General features: G+C 46.0%; 1 non-coding gene across 1 annotated transcript; it reads left to right on the top strand.

Annotated features, from left to right (window-relative positions):
• Window positions 1-17,334: 17,334 nt before the first annotated feature.
• On the top strand, window positions 17,335-17,475 carry LOC138397636 (U4 spliceosomal RNA). The gene has a single exon (XR_011235780.1). It is a non-coding gene; the product is annotated as a U4 spliceosomal RNA (small nuclear RNA).
• The last annotated feature ends 402 nt before the right edge of the window (window positions 17,476-17,877 follow it).

Below are 17,877 nucleotides of genomic sequence, written 5' to 3'. Positions count from 1 at the left end.
AGCTTCATGTCTTTAACCAATTATAAACCAAAGAATTGTTAAACTCACCTATAACCTGTAAGCCCCCCCACTCCTTCGAAATGGCCCACCTTTTCCCGCCAAACCAATGTATGCCTCCCACGTATTGATTTATGACTTTCCCTGTAACCCCTGTCTCCCTGAAATGTGTAAAACCAAACTGTGACCCAGCCACAGCGAGTCCACTTGCTCAAGGCCTCTTGGGCGTGGCTCCGGGTCATGGTCCTCAAATTTGGCTCAGAATAAATCTCTTTAAAATTATTTTACAGAGTTTGGCTTTTTTTTCCATTGACAAAAGCATCTGAGCCTCGTTGGGAAGGCTGCCCCCGAGCAAGGGCTGCGGGGGAGGAGCTGTGACGGGCCAGTTTCCCTGTGTTTGCTTTCGTTGCCCGACGGAGAGTACATTTTCTTAAACAAATGGAAAACCTGTATACTTATCTTCAAAACTACAAGGAAACAGAGAACTGAGAAAACTATTTAAACTCAAAGTCATGGCGGGGGGGGGGGGGGGGGGGGAGGGGCAACCAGAGAACTTTGCAGGATATTTCCAGGAGGTGGCAGACAGGTCCCTGGGGGTCTGCCTGCCAGCCTGGAGAGGGGGGAGTGAGCAAGAGGCCTGTGGAAAGCTCTAGAGACTTTGGTTGTGGAGCTTATATGGCCAGGGATCCCCGAGGACCTGGAAGGGGCTTTTAATTGACTTTTGAGATTCAAAGTTAATTTCCAGCAACAAAGAGGAGCGGTAAGGAAATGGAGGCAGTCGTGCAACTCAGGCTGGAAAACTGCTCTCGGTGTAGTTGTGGTGATAAGGAAAACCCCCATCTATTACTTGGCACAGCAGCCACCTGAGACCCCCACCCCTCACGGAAGACCCGCATCAGCATAATACTAACCTATCACCTGGCCCATCAACTAATCTATTACCTGGCGCATCAACTAACCTATTATCTGGCAGGCATTAGTCACCTGAGACCCCCCACCCCGGACCACCCCAACTTAAAAAAAGTGGGAAAAACTGGGTAGACGGGGCTCAGAATTTGGTGGCGAGACCCCTCTGAGCCCGCCGGCAGAATAAACCTTGATTCTCCGACTCTCTGTGTGCCGCTCTGTTTGTCCTTGGGACCACTCGCTGTAACACTTGCTGTAACAGTGGCTTGTTCTTGGAAAAGAGGGTGGTGGTCAGCTGGGGGCTTTACTTGGCCATAAAACAATGAAGACTTCTCACCCCTTCAGAGCCGGGAGCTGTGCCCCTCGTCACTTACCCACCGGGTTCTTGTACAAACCACACCCTGGAAGATGGCGATTTGCCAATGTTTACAGACAGTTCTATTTATTACTTTAGCTCTCATTTACTCTCAACTCGATTTATAGTCCAAATTAAAGTAGTCATCAGCATTTTTTTGAAAATAAACACCCAGCCTGTGTTTTATAGTTGCTGTTTTTTTAAGCTTTGTGGGGAGTTTTTTTCTTGATTGCTTTAAATTTCCTGTTAAAGTTTTAAACTTAACAATTGGCTTCTAACAGCTTAGAAATCTATCGAGGTTTTTTGCCACTTTATTTCTACTAAAAGGGCCAATAATATAATATAGTATATAAACCAGGTGGTTCTTAGAGGTGTCAAAATCCTCTGAGGTGATGGATATGCTGATTACCTCAATTTGATCATTACACATTGTATGCCTATATGGTAATATCACATTCCATCACACTCTACCCCATAAATATGTACAATTATTATGTGTCAATTAAAAGTAATAATAAAAGCCAAAAGAAAAGAAAAAGAAAAAAATTTTAAAACCTTGTCACACTTCAAAATCACTTGGCATTTAAAAAAAAAAATACAGTTTTCCCTGCCTCCACCTTCAGAGACTAATTTTATAGGGCTGGGGCCTACCTGGAATCTGTATTTTAAAAAGCCTCCCAGGTGATTCCCAAGTTGCTGCTACAAAGACGGACTTTGGGGAACTTAATGGTCTAAACGCCTGCGCAGGCCGGGCGAGGGGGCTCAGGCCCGCAATCCCCCCACTCCGGGAGGCCCAGGTGGGAGGATGGCTTGAGGTCAGGAGTTGGAGGCTGCAGTGAGTTGTGATCACACCACTGCACTCCTGCCTGGGTGACAGAGACAGACCTTGTCTCTAAAAATAAACAACAAATGCTTACCCAGATTTTGTTTATTTCTTAATGGAGCTCAGAAATGGCAGTTTTAACTTCTAAAATATTAAGTCATGCTTTGCATTTCTGGAAAATATTCCTTCACTCTCCCTTATCGCCCCCCTCCCGCACCCCACCCCCACCACCATGGGCGTCAATTCTCTGATCCCCTTTCAATCCTCACCTGACCTGTGGTGCTGTCGCTGCCACTGCCCCCATGGCCTCTCCTGGTTTCCCATGATTCCTGGCTTTCCTCTCTCCTCTCTGGCAACATATGGTGGGCTTTCTTTTGTGAATGACAATTAGCAAGACTTTCTTCTTTTACGGTCTTTCAAAGCTGGCGTAGCTGTTCAAGGTGTCCCAGAACCTGCAGGAAGCTGTCCCTGGGCCGCATTGTCTACTCCCATGATTGCATCTGGGAGCTTAGGAGTCTCTCACTGCTTCTCTGAGCTCTGTAGACCCCCCCGCATTTCACCTACCTACTAAATATTTACTCTTGGATGTCCCACAGAGCGCCTCAAACTCAGTATTTCTCAACTATTAAGTTCCTATCCATGTTTTCCTCTGCGCTGCATGTCTCAGAAGATGGCTTTACCCAGTTACCCCAGCCAAAAACCTGGAGGCAACTGATTTGTTCATCTAAAGCCACTTTTCTTTTTCTTTCTTTCTTTCTTTTTTTTTTTTTTTTTGGAAATAGAGTCTCACTCTGTTGCCCAGACTAGAGTGCAGTGGCGTCAGCCTCGCTCACAGCAACCTCAAACTCCTGGGCTCAAGCGATCCTCCTGCCTCAGCCTCACCAGTAGCTGGGACTACAGGCATGCGCCACCATGCCCGCTAATTTTTTCTATATATTTTTAGTTGTCCAGCTAATTTCTTTCTATTTTTAGTAGAGATGGGGTCTCGTTCTTGCTCAGGCTGGTCTCGAACTCCTGACCTCAAGCAATCCTCCCGCCTCGGCCTCCCAGAGTGCTAGGATTACAGGCGTGAGCCACCATGCCCTGCCTAAAGCCACTTTTTTAGGTGCTGGGGATACCAGAGTTTATATTCTAGGGGAGGAAGACAGACAATGAGCAGTCATTTGCTCAGTCTAATGGACCCCAGCTCTTTAACAGCACTGCTCACTCTGTCCCTCCAGGCACCCCTGTGGTTCACACTCCCCTGGCTGGCCTGCCTCTGCTCACAGACGCCCTCCAATCCGCCCTCCAATCCGTTCTCCCCATAGCAAATCTTCAATTTTAGCCTTCAGCTTTAGGTTCCCCATGCTTCCAAAGTCTAGCTTCACAAACCTGGGTTGAAAGATCTCCCACCTTCTTGGCCCCGCTGGCCTCTCCACACACATCTTTACCCATCTGAACCTCTCTCTGCTCAGCCACACTGAATTGCAGCTGCCACTCCCTGCCCTGCCCGTCCCCAGCTCCCTCCTTCCCCTCCCGCTGGGCTAACTCTTGTCATTCTTCAGGTCTCCTGTGACATGCAGCCTCTAAGATGGCCCCCAGTGACCTCATGATACATAGTCCTGGTATTCGTGCCCCTGTGTAATCCCTTTCCCTTGAGTGAGCTGGATTTACTGATTCAATTCTGAATAATAGAACATTGCAGAAGTGATGAGATGTCACTTCTGAGATTAGGTTATATAAAGACTGTCGCCTCTTTCTAGGGGCTCTTTCTCACTTGCTTGCTCTGCAGAAAGTCAGCCGCCAGGTTGTGACCTACCCTGTGGGGAGGGCCCGAGAGGACAGAGGGAGGCCTCTGGACACAGCCCCAAGAGGAGCTGAATCCTGCCAGCACTGAGTGAGGGAGCTTAGAACCGGGTCCTCCACTCTTGACCCTTCAGATGAGATGGCAGCCCCGGCTGCAACCTCAGGAAAGACCTTGGGCCAGGAAGCACCCGCTAAGCCACACCCTTATTCCTGACCCCTCAAAATTGTGAGATAATAAACATTTGTTGTTTTAGGCTGCTACGCTTCGGGGTAATTCATTACCCAGCAATAGATAACAAACACCACCTCTGGATCCCTGCCTGCCTCCACACCAAATCCAGTGCCCTTCAGAGCTCTAGAGCCAATGGCGTTTCTATCCGTCATCCCAGCCGTCATTCCTTAGTGTTACTATGAGGGATTTGTCCATATCTCTGCCCCCAAATGGTAGGCTCCATAGGGAAAAGAAGGAAGGAAGAGAAGGAAGTCACCACTTTCTCTCTCAGGACTCTGAATCCCTGTTCTGCTACTGGCTACAGTGGGTTGCCCAAAGCGAGGCTGCAACTGCAAGATTCAGCCCAGCTAGAACCAAATCTCTACTGCTGCCACCTCCCTCCTTCCTCCTCCCTCCTCCCTCTACCTCTCCTGTGTTCACAGCCCCCACACACGCCCTGGAGCACGCAGCAAGCATGCACGCGCACACACGCAGAAAGACACCAGGCCCACAGCCTCCCTTTGCTCCCGAGGGGGCTGGGTGGAGTCCTCGCTCCTTTCACACGTACCCTCGGGCCACGCTTTTGTGGCTTTTCTGAATGAAAGGTGGGGATGAGGGTGGGGGGGACACAGTCCCTGCCTTTGAACTGCCCAGTTCCTCCACCTTTATTTGCAGCCAACCATTGAGTCCCTGCAAAAACAAAACAAAGAAACCAAAAAACTAAAAACCAAGCCTTTAGTTTTCTGGAGACCCAGCCCACAGGCCGTCCACTATCTCTGCCCAAACCCTGAGGTCTGAAGAAGGTGCCACCTCTGGGTTCCCGGAAGGCCCCTGGGCACGTTCCTCCTGCAGGTCACAGCTGCCCTGTGGGCTCTGGTTCGCTCTCCTGTGTGTCCTCCTGGTGGCCTTTCTGTCACCCTGTTCTTGCTGTCCTCCACAGTGGTGGCCCTGGGTCCTCACCACCACGGAGGCAACTTTCCCAGTGTCCTCCCCACCAATGAGTCTGTTGTGCCCAAGCAGGGGGAGTGACCGTCTGAGAGACACACCTCTGCCTACTGAGGCAAAACGAAGCTAAATAACACTGCACCCTGCCGTGCCTGCTTCTGCCCTCTCCACCTATTCCCCCTCTCAGCAGTTTTGCTCTTGGCTCTGCCTCCTGCAATTGCTTTCTGCTCAGCTGCCCACTGTTGCTAAGCAGGCTGTGCATGCCCATCAGCTGTGCCGCGACACGTAGCAGTGGACGGTGGGGAGGACCTGGCTCGGAGGGTGGGAGAGCTGTTTTAATCTGAGCCCTGCCGTTTATGACACTTGGCCCCGGCTTAGTGACCTGATCATCCTAAGCCCCATCCTCCGGGGCTGCTGATAAGCCGTTTCCCAGAATAGTTCTGAGATGAAATGAAATCAAATCACAGATATTATTAATACAACACGTGGCATGTAGTAAGTGTTCAATAAATGCTTCCTCCCAGGTGTTTTAAAAAGACTTCAACAATCCTTCTAATTTTCCATTGGAATTACATACATAAAGCAAAAGAAGATTTTGATGTCTAGCTGACAAAGTGCCACATGCCGTTTTTTGTTTGTTTTGGGGTGGAGAAGGAGGAGGTTGGGGGTGATAGGAGGAGACTACTGTTTTATTGGTTTTTAATCTGACCCTTTTACCCCTGTTGTTCCGAGTTAATGCTGTGGAAACCAGCTGCTCAAATGCCAGAGGAATGGATGTGCCTGAACCTGCCACTGACTCCCAGGTGGTAGGGTGTTTTTCATGTTTGTATTAAGATCTCTGTGTCTCTGCGCTGGCCCTGCCGCAGATGAAAGGGAAGTGCCCAGGTCGCCGGGAGCCCGCTTTTGTGCGACAGCTAACACGCTGCATAGGTTCTGCCATTACCAGCAGATGGACGGGTTTGTAGGACCCACATACCTCATTTCATTTCCAGATCTACAAACACTTGTCTTCATCAATTAAGTGCACCCAAGTTTCTTTTCATTGCCCAGACTGGACGCTGTAGGCAGAATATCAGATAGTGGGTTTCAGTGGTCTTTCAAAATCAGTCACGTTTATGGTCTAGCGTATGCTAGTGCCTGACTCAAAGCATCATCAGAAGAGAAGCCAAACACATTATGTTGAGATTTTGAGGAATTTAAATCACCCAAAGACGTTTCTATAGCCACAGAAAATCCATTATTACAATTTTTCAACTTTTTCTCAACAATGCGAAAAATTACCCTAGTTCTGTAAACCAAGGTTTAATCAAGAGAAAATTAAAATTTGAGTTCTGAAGTCTCCCCATTCTAACTCCTTGATAACATAAACAGGAAGAAGAAGTATAAAAGGCTATTTTGACCATGGGAGAGGTGATTTGACATTGTATATAAGCAAAGTCAGCACTTCAAATAATACTCCAAAGGGGCTTCGACTTTCAGCCAGTCTCCGACAACGATGTCTGAACTTGCCCTCCACCACAGCCATTTAGAGCTGTTTGCCATTTTAAATGATAAATACTAGGCATCACTTATAATTGGCATGGCACTTAAAGAAAGGAAAATAGAGTTGTCAGAGAAGGAGGCTGGTTGGGTTTGAATGGTTGCTCAGCCAGGATTGGGTTACTTTATTTGGGTCATAAGGCCCAAGTTCTCAGCTTTGGAGATCCTCAAACCCCCTATTTTGCTAAGGCAGCTGAGGTGACCACCTAGACTCACAGTGGGAGCTAAAAGTAACCAAACTCCTAAGAGACTGATGTGCAAGCCAGCTGCCAGTTTGTAGTTTTACAGTAAGAGGACAGATGGTCAGCACAGTCTCCCATATGGGAATAGGCGTGAGGCAGTGGGAAGGCAGAAGTTAAACTAGGATGATAGAAGTCAGACACCAGCAATGCTAAGTCCAGGATCTTAGAAGCTGAGAAGACCTTTATCATTGGGATGGTGAAAATTCAGGTTGCAAAACAGTATGTACACTATCACCCCAGCTTTACTTAGAGGTAATAAGCCTGGAAAAACATATATAATAATGAGAACAATAGTTATAATCTCTGGGTGATGGCATTAGGAACAATTTTTCATTTATCCCTACTTTAAAAATAATTTCCACAAAATAATAATGAGCTCCGGTTGAGTAAGAAAATAAAGGATAAGTTAAATGTCCAACATTAGCGACTTTGTTAAATAAATCATGAAAGTCTACGTGGAATGCTATGCTGTCATTAAAAATCGTGTTGTAGAAGAGTTTTTAATGCTTGGGGAAGTAACCGTTAGTATTTATTAGGTATTTATTACATGTTAGCCACTATTCTGAGTGCTTTATGTCTTAATTCATTTCATCCTTATATTATACTAAGTGTACAAAGTAGGTGAGAACACTGGGGTTGGGAAATGCTAAGAAACTTGCCCAAGGTCAACAGCTGATCCCAAGGTCAGTTTCCTTTTGTGTAAAATGAGTTCCCTTTCTGAGGTTAGCTCATCAGGTTGAGATGAGAATTAAAGGAGATAATGAACGTGAAGAAAATAATCCAGTGTCCAGAACCAAGGTCAGCAAATTTCAGCCCATGGGCCAAATCCAGCCCCACCACCTGTTTTCCTATGGCCCATGAGCTAAGAGTGGTTTTTACATTTATAAATAGTTGAGAAAAAAAATAATATTTTGTGATATATAAACATGATACAAAATTCAAATCTGTGTTCATAAATAAAGGTTTATTGGGACGCTTCCACGCTCGTGCATTTATATATCGTCTGTGGGTGCTTTTCTGCCACAATGGCTGGGATGAGTTGCAATAGTGAGTAAAACTATTTACTGCAAGGCTTAAAATATTTACTACCTGACCCTTTACGGGAAAAGTTTGACAAAAGCCCCAACTGAGGCTGGGCACTGTTTATAGTAGTGCTACGAAGCAGGCCTTTTATTAATCAGTTAAAGTAGCCAACACTAACTTTGCCCACACTCCAAAACCTTCCTTAGGTGCCCAATTGCCCTCCTTAACCTGTTCCCTTTCACAATTGTGTCTTATCTCGAAAGAAAGCAGGTAGGACGTTTATATTTTAAAGTGCACACTGTGTCTCACATGTTCATGTTTACAGATATATTTTATTGATATTTACCTTCCATAGCAGTCCTAGGATAGTGGTATTACCACGCTAGTTTTACAGATGAGGAAACTGAGGCTGCTAAAATTTAATTAATTTGTTGAAGAAGTATACAGGTTAGGAAGCAGCAGCAGTAGTAGTGTTCTGGAGTGTGTTCAGTAAGTATTCTCCCCCTACACGCTGCCTCCCTGCCCCTCCCTCTCTTGCTGTTTCACCTGCTTTGTTTATTCTATATGATTCTTGGTCACGTCCTGTTTGGGCTGGGTACCCCGATCCCATAAGAAATCAAACATCAATCTTATATCTATCAACACAGGTAGCTAATTTTCTTTGGTCGACTACAGTGTCCTAATGGGCGAATGCTAACCTCAGTTACCCATTTGACTCCTCAGTACCATTTTAATCCCAGTATACTTTAACCCTAATTCTTCTGGAGCCTCCACTGCCAGCTTCACTGTGTATTTCAAAGGAGGGGCTCTACTGAGGGACAGTCACAGGAGGAAGAGAGCCCAATGGCAGGTTGAGGGGAATTTCTGTTTGGACGAGTGTGACTCCATTAAACTCACACTCTGTAGACTTTCACCTTTCCAAAGGGCACTCTTGTAATCCTCTATGTGTTCATTTTCACAAAGTGGAAAGTGTTTTTTCCTTTGTACGTTTGCAATTGAGTGCCTCATGCTGGCTGGTAATGACAGCTCAGAGCGAAGTGACCAGAGGTGATGTTCATTTCAATGACGGCAGCATTTCTTTATGCCAAGCTTAGTAATAAACCTTGGTGCTGTTTTCTTCTCCTTTCTCTTATTTCAGTTCCATCTTTTCCCTTCTTGGCATATTTAGTGTCTCCTGCATGAGCCCATCCCCACGTGGCCACTCGGAACCCAGGCAGGCCAAGAGGAGGAGAGCGTGGGGTCCACTTGCTGGCCCAGGCTTTGAAGCAACATTGTCTGATAACTATGCTTGCAGGAAGTACGCAAAATGCCTCTCTGCGCCCAGAGATTTCACAGAGCTTTAAAGACCCAAAGTAGTCTTACGCAGTTGTTGCTTTCCTGGAATAGTAAGTTTTAAATAGCAAATTACTGTAAAGAAACCCATTAGGAAAGGCATTATTTTACCTCCCTTTCTGTCATTGTCATGATAGAGGATTCAATCACGTTTAATTTATTCAGCCAGGTGCCAGTGGAAGCTGCTTCGTTTGTTTGGCTTTGTTTTCACGAAATCCCTGGTCACTTGTGTTCTGAGCATCAGTGAGCTAATCCTGCCCCTCTGTCAGATCCATGGGAGACAAAGGCCACTAACGCAGAGTCCCCACAATGAGAACCGGCAGAGAATCTATTAATGTGTCAGTTGCCTGTGAATTATGGCCGAGATATTTGCCCAACATATGGCACAAGGTTATCACGTTGTAAAAGCAACTCATTTGAAGCAAAGCGTCCACGCACACAAACAGATGCTCATAACTACTTAGTGGTACAGAAAAAATTATGCCCAAGGACAAGTATTCTTGGGAATTTGAAGCAATCACTAAATAACAGTAGAGTTAATCTGTCGAGAGTATTTTACTTTCTGTAGGATAAAAATAAATTAAAGATAAAATAGAAAATCAGAGCAGGCCTTAGGGATAAAGTGGGAAAACAGCCGTGTTTAGTTCAGTTAGGAGCAAGGGGCAGGGTCCACAGGCAGGAAAGAGTGATGCTACGACCCGAATCCATTTGATCCGTGGATAGGAACAAGGTGATGTCATGGAGACAGGTGACATCTGGCTTTCTGCTAGACACCCCCAGAAAGGCCCAGGAAGATTCACAATCTTAAATTAATTAGCAGCAAAGTTAACAGAACTTGGACACTGACTCGCTAACAAAGCTCAAAGATAAGAATGTATAAAGCAGAATGCCAAATTATTCATTTCCATTGAGAAGCATAAGGGTCCAATTTACCAGGTTTGGAGTCAGTGTAATCAAAGAATTCTCTTCCTGTTAGTGAGGGAGTAGGGCCATGCCACAGCGATGTGTCCCTGCGTTGGCCAAAGCTAAAGGTCTGTGCCTCGGGGGGCCGTGGTGGCTGGAAGAAGGAGGAGAGAAATGAGCGCAGCAGGGCAGACACGACGGTGGTGGCATCGGCTTCTCCTTCCAGGCGCATGAACTCCATTCTGAAGCCCACAGGGAATGAGGTACAGTCAGAACCTGGGGGGAGATTTCATGAGAAACTATATGTAATTCTGAGCCCAGGAGACAAACGGCCCTTCAGACTTCAGAAAGGGGCGGAGTATTAGTTTTCTAGGGCTGCTGGGACAAAGTGCCACTAACTGGGTGGCTTTAAACAACAGAAGTCTGTTTATTCTCTCAGAATTCTGGAGGCTGGAAGTCTGAAATCGAAGTATCAGCAGGGCTGGGTCCTCCTGAGGGCACTGGCTTCTGGTGACAGTCGGCGGTCCAGCGTCCCTTGGCCTGGAGATGCATCGCTCCAATGGCTGCCTCCATCTTCACATGGCGTCCCCTGTGTGTCTTTCTGTGTCTCCTCGCCTCTTAAAAGGACACCAGTCATATTACATTAAAGGCTCACACTACTGCAATGGAACCTCATCTTAACTAATTACACCTGCAATGACCTTATTTCCAAATAAGGTCACATTCTGAGGTACTGGTGGTTAGGACATATCTTTTTTGCCCACAAAGGCAGCCTCATTATTTCTGCAAACACTATGTACAGTGGTCATGTACTAACGTTGCTTCAAACTCTTTCTTCCCTTCTGGTAGTGCACCTCCTTCCTGCCTTCCTATGGGAGACACTTCCTCACCCTTCCCAACCTTCGCGTCCACACCCGCGGCCACACGGGACTGAGATGGAACCCAGGTTGGGCACGTGACTGGTCGATGAATGACCTGCCCTCAGATTTTTCTAAGTAGAGCCGGTGGAGGAGCTTTTTCCTGTCTGGGATGCGGGACTTGGACGTGAAACCCTGGGACTGCTGCAGCCATGTCCCCAGATACATGAAGCGAAGTCGTCTGAAGTAAGAGAAGACGAAGCCCACAGGAAGAGAGGAGCTGAGAGACAGAGCGCAAAAGCCAGACAGCCCGGGGGTTCCTGCTCCCGGCTTTCCCCAAGGCCCTGCGCTGGCTCTTTCAGGGTTATGAGAACTAATCAGGCCTCCTTTGTGCTTGAAGTAGTTTGAGTTAGGTTCTTGGAAGAGAAAGAGTCCTGGGAGACAGGTGTAGCATAGTTAAGACAAAGGAGACACAGCAGTAAGTGGGTCCAGGAGGGCTTGACCATTTGGGAAGGGCCTGCGGGGAGCCCCTGGGGAAGGAAAACATCCTTCCAGAGGAGTAGAGGGGCTGGGTGGAGAAGTGGACCCTGAGAAATACTTGGGGATCCTTCGGGGGCTGAGGTGTGTGGCTCCGTAGGGAGGCACCAAATCAGGAGTTTCGGTGTTAAAGCTCAGCTGGACCCAGGGATGCCCCTGTGGCACCCGAGGCTATTTGAATTAAAAATGAGAAGGCAAATTATCAAAAGACTGGTTGGTGAGCCTGGGATCCTGGCAAGGGTGAGCTGTACACGCTGACTTAAATATTTACTGGCATCGGGCTCTGAGGTCTAGTTTCACAGTAGAATATCACCATCAGGAGGACATGAATTTATTCACCATTCAACAAGTATTTATTAAGGACCTACTGTGTCCCAGGCACTTTGGTGAGCATGGGTGGGTGTGTTGTGGTACACAAAAGACATGTGATTTCCGAGGTGGGAGGATCGTTTGAGCTCAGGAGTTCGAGACCAGCCTGAACAAGAGCGAGACCCCGTCTCTACTAAAGATAGAAAGAAATTAGCTGGACAACTAAAACTATATAGAAAAATTAGCTGGGCATGGTGGTGCATGCCTGTAGTCCCAGCTACTCGGGAGGCTGAGGCAGGAGGATCGCTTGAGCCCAGGAGTTTGAGGTTGCTGTGAGCTAGGCTGATGCCACGGCACTCTAGCCTGGGCAACAGAGTGAGGCTCTGTCTCGAAAAAAAAAAAAAAAAAAAAGACGTGATTTCTGCTCCCATGGAGCTGTCAGTCTGTGAGGAAAAAAGATATTGAACAAACAAATATGCAAACATAAATGTGTAATTACAAATTGTAGTAAATATTATGAAGGACAAGTTATGAGAAGGAATGGTAAAGGAGGACCCAGTTTAGATTGGAAGGTTAAGAAAGGCCTCTCTGAGGAAAGAACATGGAGATTTGAAGGTGAGTGGAAGTCAGCCAGGCAACTAGTGTGTGGGAGAGTAGAAGTAAGGAAGGCAAGAGGAGGGAAGATTCCATACAAAGGAAATAGCCTATGCAAAGGCCCTGTGGTCAGAAAGAGCTGGGCTCTAAATGAAAGAGAAGTGTGGCTGGAGTATGGTTAGGGAGAGAAGAGAATGGCTTGAAAAGAGCCTAGAGAGATGGGCCAAGGCCCTATGTAAGAATTCTAGATTCTCAGGGTTCGGTTCCCCAATGGAAAAATAAAAAAAACAAAAAAACAAAAAAAGATCCTAGATTCTATCCCAAGTGCAATGGAAAGCCACTTAAAAAGTTTTAATTAATGCTCAAATTATCTTTTAAAAAAGAGAATTAGGCCAGATGTGGTGGCTCACACCTGTAATCCTAGCACTTTGAGAGGCCGAGGCAGGAGAATCATTTGAGGCCAGGAGTTTAGGTTGCAGTGAACTATGATGACACCACTGCACTCCTGCCCAGGCAACAGAGTGAGACCCTGTCTCAAAACAAATGACCAAAAACAAGAAAGAGAATTAACTGAAAAAGGACAAGAGAGACCAGTTATGAGTTTATATATACTAGTTTAGAGGAGAGAAGATGATAGTTTGGACCAGGTGATGGCAGAGAGGTATGGATTTGAGATACATGTCAGAGGTAGAACTGATGACAGGAGACATTGTGTGGATGTGGTAGGTGGCAGAGAAGGAGATGTCAAGAATGGCTCCCAGGTTACGGCTTGAGCTTCTGGAAGTTGGTAGTGCCATTAATTGGGTGGAGAAATAATGGAGAAGGATGTTTCATAAGGGCAAGGAAGATCAAAGACTGTTTCAGTTTTGACATGTTAGGTATGGGATGCCTGTGGGCCTTCCAAGTGGAGATAGTAAATACTAGTTGGATATACGTGTCTCATATGATATATGAAAGACCTGGGTTGATGGTTTGAATCTGTGAATCACTGGGGAAAAAAATGGGAATGGATGAAGAGAGTATAGAACGAGAAAGGAGCCCAGGGACTGAGATCAGGGGAAGGCATTACATCGAGTTGCTGGGTACAATTGCTGACAAGTCCAGTATGATGAGCATGGAAGAATGTTTATTGGCTTTGGCAAACAGAAGCGATTTTCATGGCCCTATCAAGAGCTTCCTCCATGCAGTGGTGGGGGAACTGTAAAACAGGAAAAAGAGCAGGAGTGACTCCATGACAGGCTGGACCTCCTGGAATAGGCCTAAATTTCAGTTTCCCCGATGCGGGTCCTCCCCTTCCCCGAAATGTCGCTGATAACAACTAAAAGGTCCCGAGACTTGGAACCAACCAATCAGGAGCCAACACGATCAGCCACTGTTGAAGGAGCAAATGAACTAAGGGAGGGAGGGGGATGGTGTGCCCAGCGTATGTAACCTACTGAAAAGTATAAAAGCTTAGTTTTTACCCCAGGGCGGGGTCCTGGTTCGTAGAGAGGCCACTGCATTGGTGCTCTGAGCCTTGGACCCTAGCTCGAGCTAGCCAATAAACTCCTTTGTCTTTTGCAGCCTCAGTGACTCTGCCTCTCTGTTCCTGGGGCCGAGGGGAACCGGTTCTAACAGAACCACCATCTTGTGAGTGGCCTGAGTTCATTGCTTGGGAATCTTTCACAGATCAACTGTTACTCCACGTTATTCAGCTCATGTCCTCACAAGTTCGGGTGAGACTGAGAAACAGTCTGGTTCCTGTGGACAATCGGACTGGAATCGTGTGTTTATTAACTGCAATTAGCCAGGAACAGGCTGATATGATTACTCTTCTTGTTCCAGCACACAGGGGGAGGTAAAATAAAAGTTTCCCCACAACTATATTTCTGAGAACAGTGTTTAAAATTTGGATGAGATCGTGGCTATGAAATCCCCTTGGATATGGTAAAGCTGCATTGCTGTGTGATGTGTTAGTGCTGGTATTGTAAAGGAACTAGCATCTGTATTTTCCGGAGCTTGGGACCTTGTGAGCCATAACCCCATCTCCTGCTAGGGTGCTGTGCCCACCTACGTCCCCCAGCTGCAGCCAGTGCTCCGGTTATCGAATGGCCCGTCTCTCTCCCACCACACTAAGAATATTAAAAATGGAACATGGACAATGTCCTTTGGAAATTGTAAGGACAGTTCAGAAGCCCATGTTGATTCTCCCTTGTTTGTACTAAGTAAAAAATGAATTGGTGGGTGTGGGGCTCACGCCTGTGATCCCAGCACCCCGGGAGGCAGAGGCGGGAGGATCTCTGGAAGCCAGGAGTTTGAGACCAGCCTGAGCAAGAGCGAGACCCCCATCTCTGCAAAAATTAGAAAAATTAGCTGGGTGTAGTGGCACGCACCTGTAGTCCCAGCCACTTGGGAGGCTGAGACAGGAGGATTGCTTGAGTTTGAGGTTGCAGTGAGCTAGGAAGATGCCACTGTACTCTAGCCGGAGTGACAGAGCAAGACTCTGTCTCAAAAAAAAAAAAAAAAAAAAAGATTGGAGAATGTCTACTAAGATTAAGCTGTCTGACTCCTCCACACACATTTAATAATAGACAAGCTGAGCAGAGGCATCCCTTCCTCAGGAAATTACTCGGTTTAAACTAAGTAGGGAAAATGCTGGTTTGTAATGCAGCTTAATCAAACCTGCTACTTGCTGATTCACAAGGACCCGGATCCAAGCCTACTTCCATCACTTACTAGCTGTGAGACCGGGGGTGTGTTATTCATTTCTCTCAAGCTCATTTTGCTCAGTGATAAAAGAGTATGATGATCATAATACTTAGCTCCCAGGGATGGTGTGAGGTAAAGAGATTAAAAGAGATCAAGTGGATAAAGTGCTTGGGAATGGAGGCCACTAGCAAACATTAGCTCCTTCCCTCCCTGCCCCCTACCTTAGCTGTAGGTCTGCAGCTGAAATGTAGCACAGTTGGTCACAGGACCCCGGAGGAAGGTGTAAGGGAAGCAAGTGAGGGTTTTGGGGAGAGGATGAAGGGATGCGCTGAGGAGCTGTGGGTGTATTTGAGGCTTGGTACCCCAGGGGCTACAGAAATTGGTTTGCACGTTTAGTAAGATTTAGACTGGAGGCTATAAAGCTTGTGTCACCAGTCATTTCTGACAAATTAAAGAAAGTCTGTCATGTTGGCTTCTAAGCTCAAGGTTTCAATTCACCTTGGAAGGGTAGAATGCATTTTGCAGCTAGACTCACTGGTCCTGGTCTCTTTCCTGAGCACATGTGCTTTTCACTTCTCAGAACCAGTTTATCCAGACTAAAAACCAACGCCTGCTGTTGTTGGCTTGTCTAGAGAAAACAAAGCCATTAATGATAGTTAACATATTAATTACAGAAAGTGCTTCTTTAAGTTTCTGTTGGCAACAAGTTTCCAGTCTAACAGAGTAAGTGAAGTGCATCCAGACTCAATTTAAAATCTTGCCAGGCGGGGTTTTTAATCTTCATGCTTCAGGTTTTCGTTATTACAGTTGCCAAAATGCCAAGCTTATAATTTACAAGTCGTACCCATGTGTCACTTAGAAGGAAACCCAAACCTAAAAATAAAAATGAAACTCGGGAAAACACCAACCCAGATAAATAAATCTTATGTCAAATGTAGAAAGCTTATAACCTGTGCTCAAGGTTACACTAATTGCTTAAATTTCAATTGATTAAAGCAAGTGCATTAACCAGTCAGCGGGTCACTGCCCGGAGGAAGGTGGTAATTCTCTCCTGTTTCAGAAAATTTTTTCACATTGTTTCTTGCTCTTTTTTCTTCTCCTATCAGTGGTCTTTCCATCTCCTTTAGGGATATAACCATCCTGGAGAGACTGCTTATTCATTTCTTGGGCAACAGACGGCCCTATCTATAACAGGCAGGGTAATGCTTCCATTGGGATTACTTTTACCTAAAGTATCACACCGGTAGGGCCAAGCTTACTGGTGATCCCTCTGCAGACCTTTGTAGCATTGCCACACATTGCATCCCTGACCCCAACCAGCAGTTAGAAATGTGTGTGCAATTGTCAAAGGTAGGACAAGGCCAGAATGTGAATGGATAATTGCAAAACATTGCCGCTAAGCCTAAAACCTTGCACCCTCCACATCCAGCAAATCACCAAATCCTGCTAATGTGTTCTTAAATTTTTTTGGTGGGCATGATTAATTCTTCCTTTCCCTTGTGTGATGGTTATTTATTTATTTATTTATTTTTGAGACAGAGTCTCACTCTGTTGCCCAGGCTAGAGTGCCGTGGTGTCAGCCTGGCTCACAGCAACCTCAAACTTCTGGGCTCAAGCAATCCTACTGCCTCAGCCTTCCGAGTAGCTGGGACTACAGGCATGCACCACCATGCCTGGCTAATTATATATATATATACATTTTTTTTTTTTGGTCCAGCTAATTTCTTTCTATTTTTTTAGTGGAGACGGGGGTCTCGCTCTTGCTTAGGCTGGTCTCAAACTCTTGAGCTCAAATGATCTGCCCGCCTCAGCCTCCCAGAGTGCTAGGATTACAGGCGTGAGCCCGGCCAATGATGGTTATTTTTATATGTCAACTTGGCTAGGCTGTAGTACCCTTTCTAATCAAACACTAATCCAGGTGTTTCTGTGACGGTATTTTGTAGCTTTGGTTTACTTTAAGTAAAGGATATTACCAAAGATAATGTGGGTGAGTCAGTTGAAAGTGTAGGTGTAGAAGACTTTTCCTCTCTCAGATTCAGTGTCTGGGGGCTGCAAATTAAACTCACAAAAGACACATTAAGGGGAGAAAAATTAGCCAGGGGTGGTGGCATATGCTTGTACTCCCAGCTAGTTGGGAGGCTGAGGCAGGAGGATTGCTTGAGCCCGGGAGTTCAAGGCTGCAGTGAGCTATGATCACACCACTGTACTCTAGCCCCGGTAACAGAGCGAGACCCTGTCTCAAAAAAAAAAAAAAAAAAAAAAAGAAGGAACAAAAGAACAGTTCACTTAGCTTTGCGCAGTGGCAGTATCATAGCCAAGGAGGTTTATGCGAGGCTTGATTATTGCTAATTGAAAACTTTTCCCAATACCCCACCGTGACGACTTGCAATATAGTCAGCATTGGCAATTTTTGATAGTCCCTATGGGGACTGAGTTAAAAACAAAACAAAACAGTTCACTAGTGCAATGTCATACACATGGGAGATCTCAGTGATGAGTAATTCAAACGGGTGGCTAGAATTTGGGGCTCATATATCATCTAATAGGTGAATGGAGGGAGAGAAAGGCAATTATGGGAAAACAAATGAGTTTTTGGAAAGATAAATGGGATTTCAGGAGAACAAACAAGAGATTAAAAGGTTTGTGATAATGTTTGTCTATACAGGCATAAGTGGTCTTTCCATTTCCTTCAGGGATATAACTGTCCTGGAGAAGAAAGCTGGGGGAGGTTTTATTCAATTTGGGGGAGGTTTCCTTCTGGGTGTAGACTTATTTCTCAGAAGTTGCTTTTAGTCAGATAAGCGTAGCTCCAAGAAGGCCTTCTTCAGTGT

The sequence above is a fragment of the Eulemur rufifrons genome, chromosome 16, assembly GCF_041146395.1.
Source record: "Eulemur rufifrons isolate Redbay chromosome 16, OSU_ERuf_1, whole genome shotgun sequence".
NCBI classification, from domain to species: domain Eukaryota; kingdom Metazoa; phylum Chordata; class Mammalia; order Primates; family Lemuridae; genus Eulemur; species Eulemur rufifrons.
The sequence above is the reverse complement of the archived record's forward strand: the minus strand, read 5'-3'. Positions and strand labels throughout refer to the sequence as shown.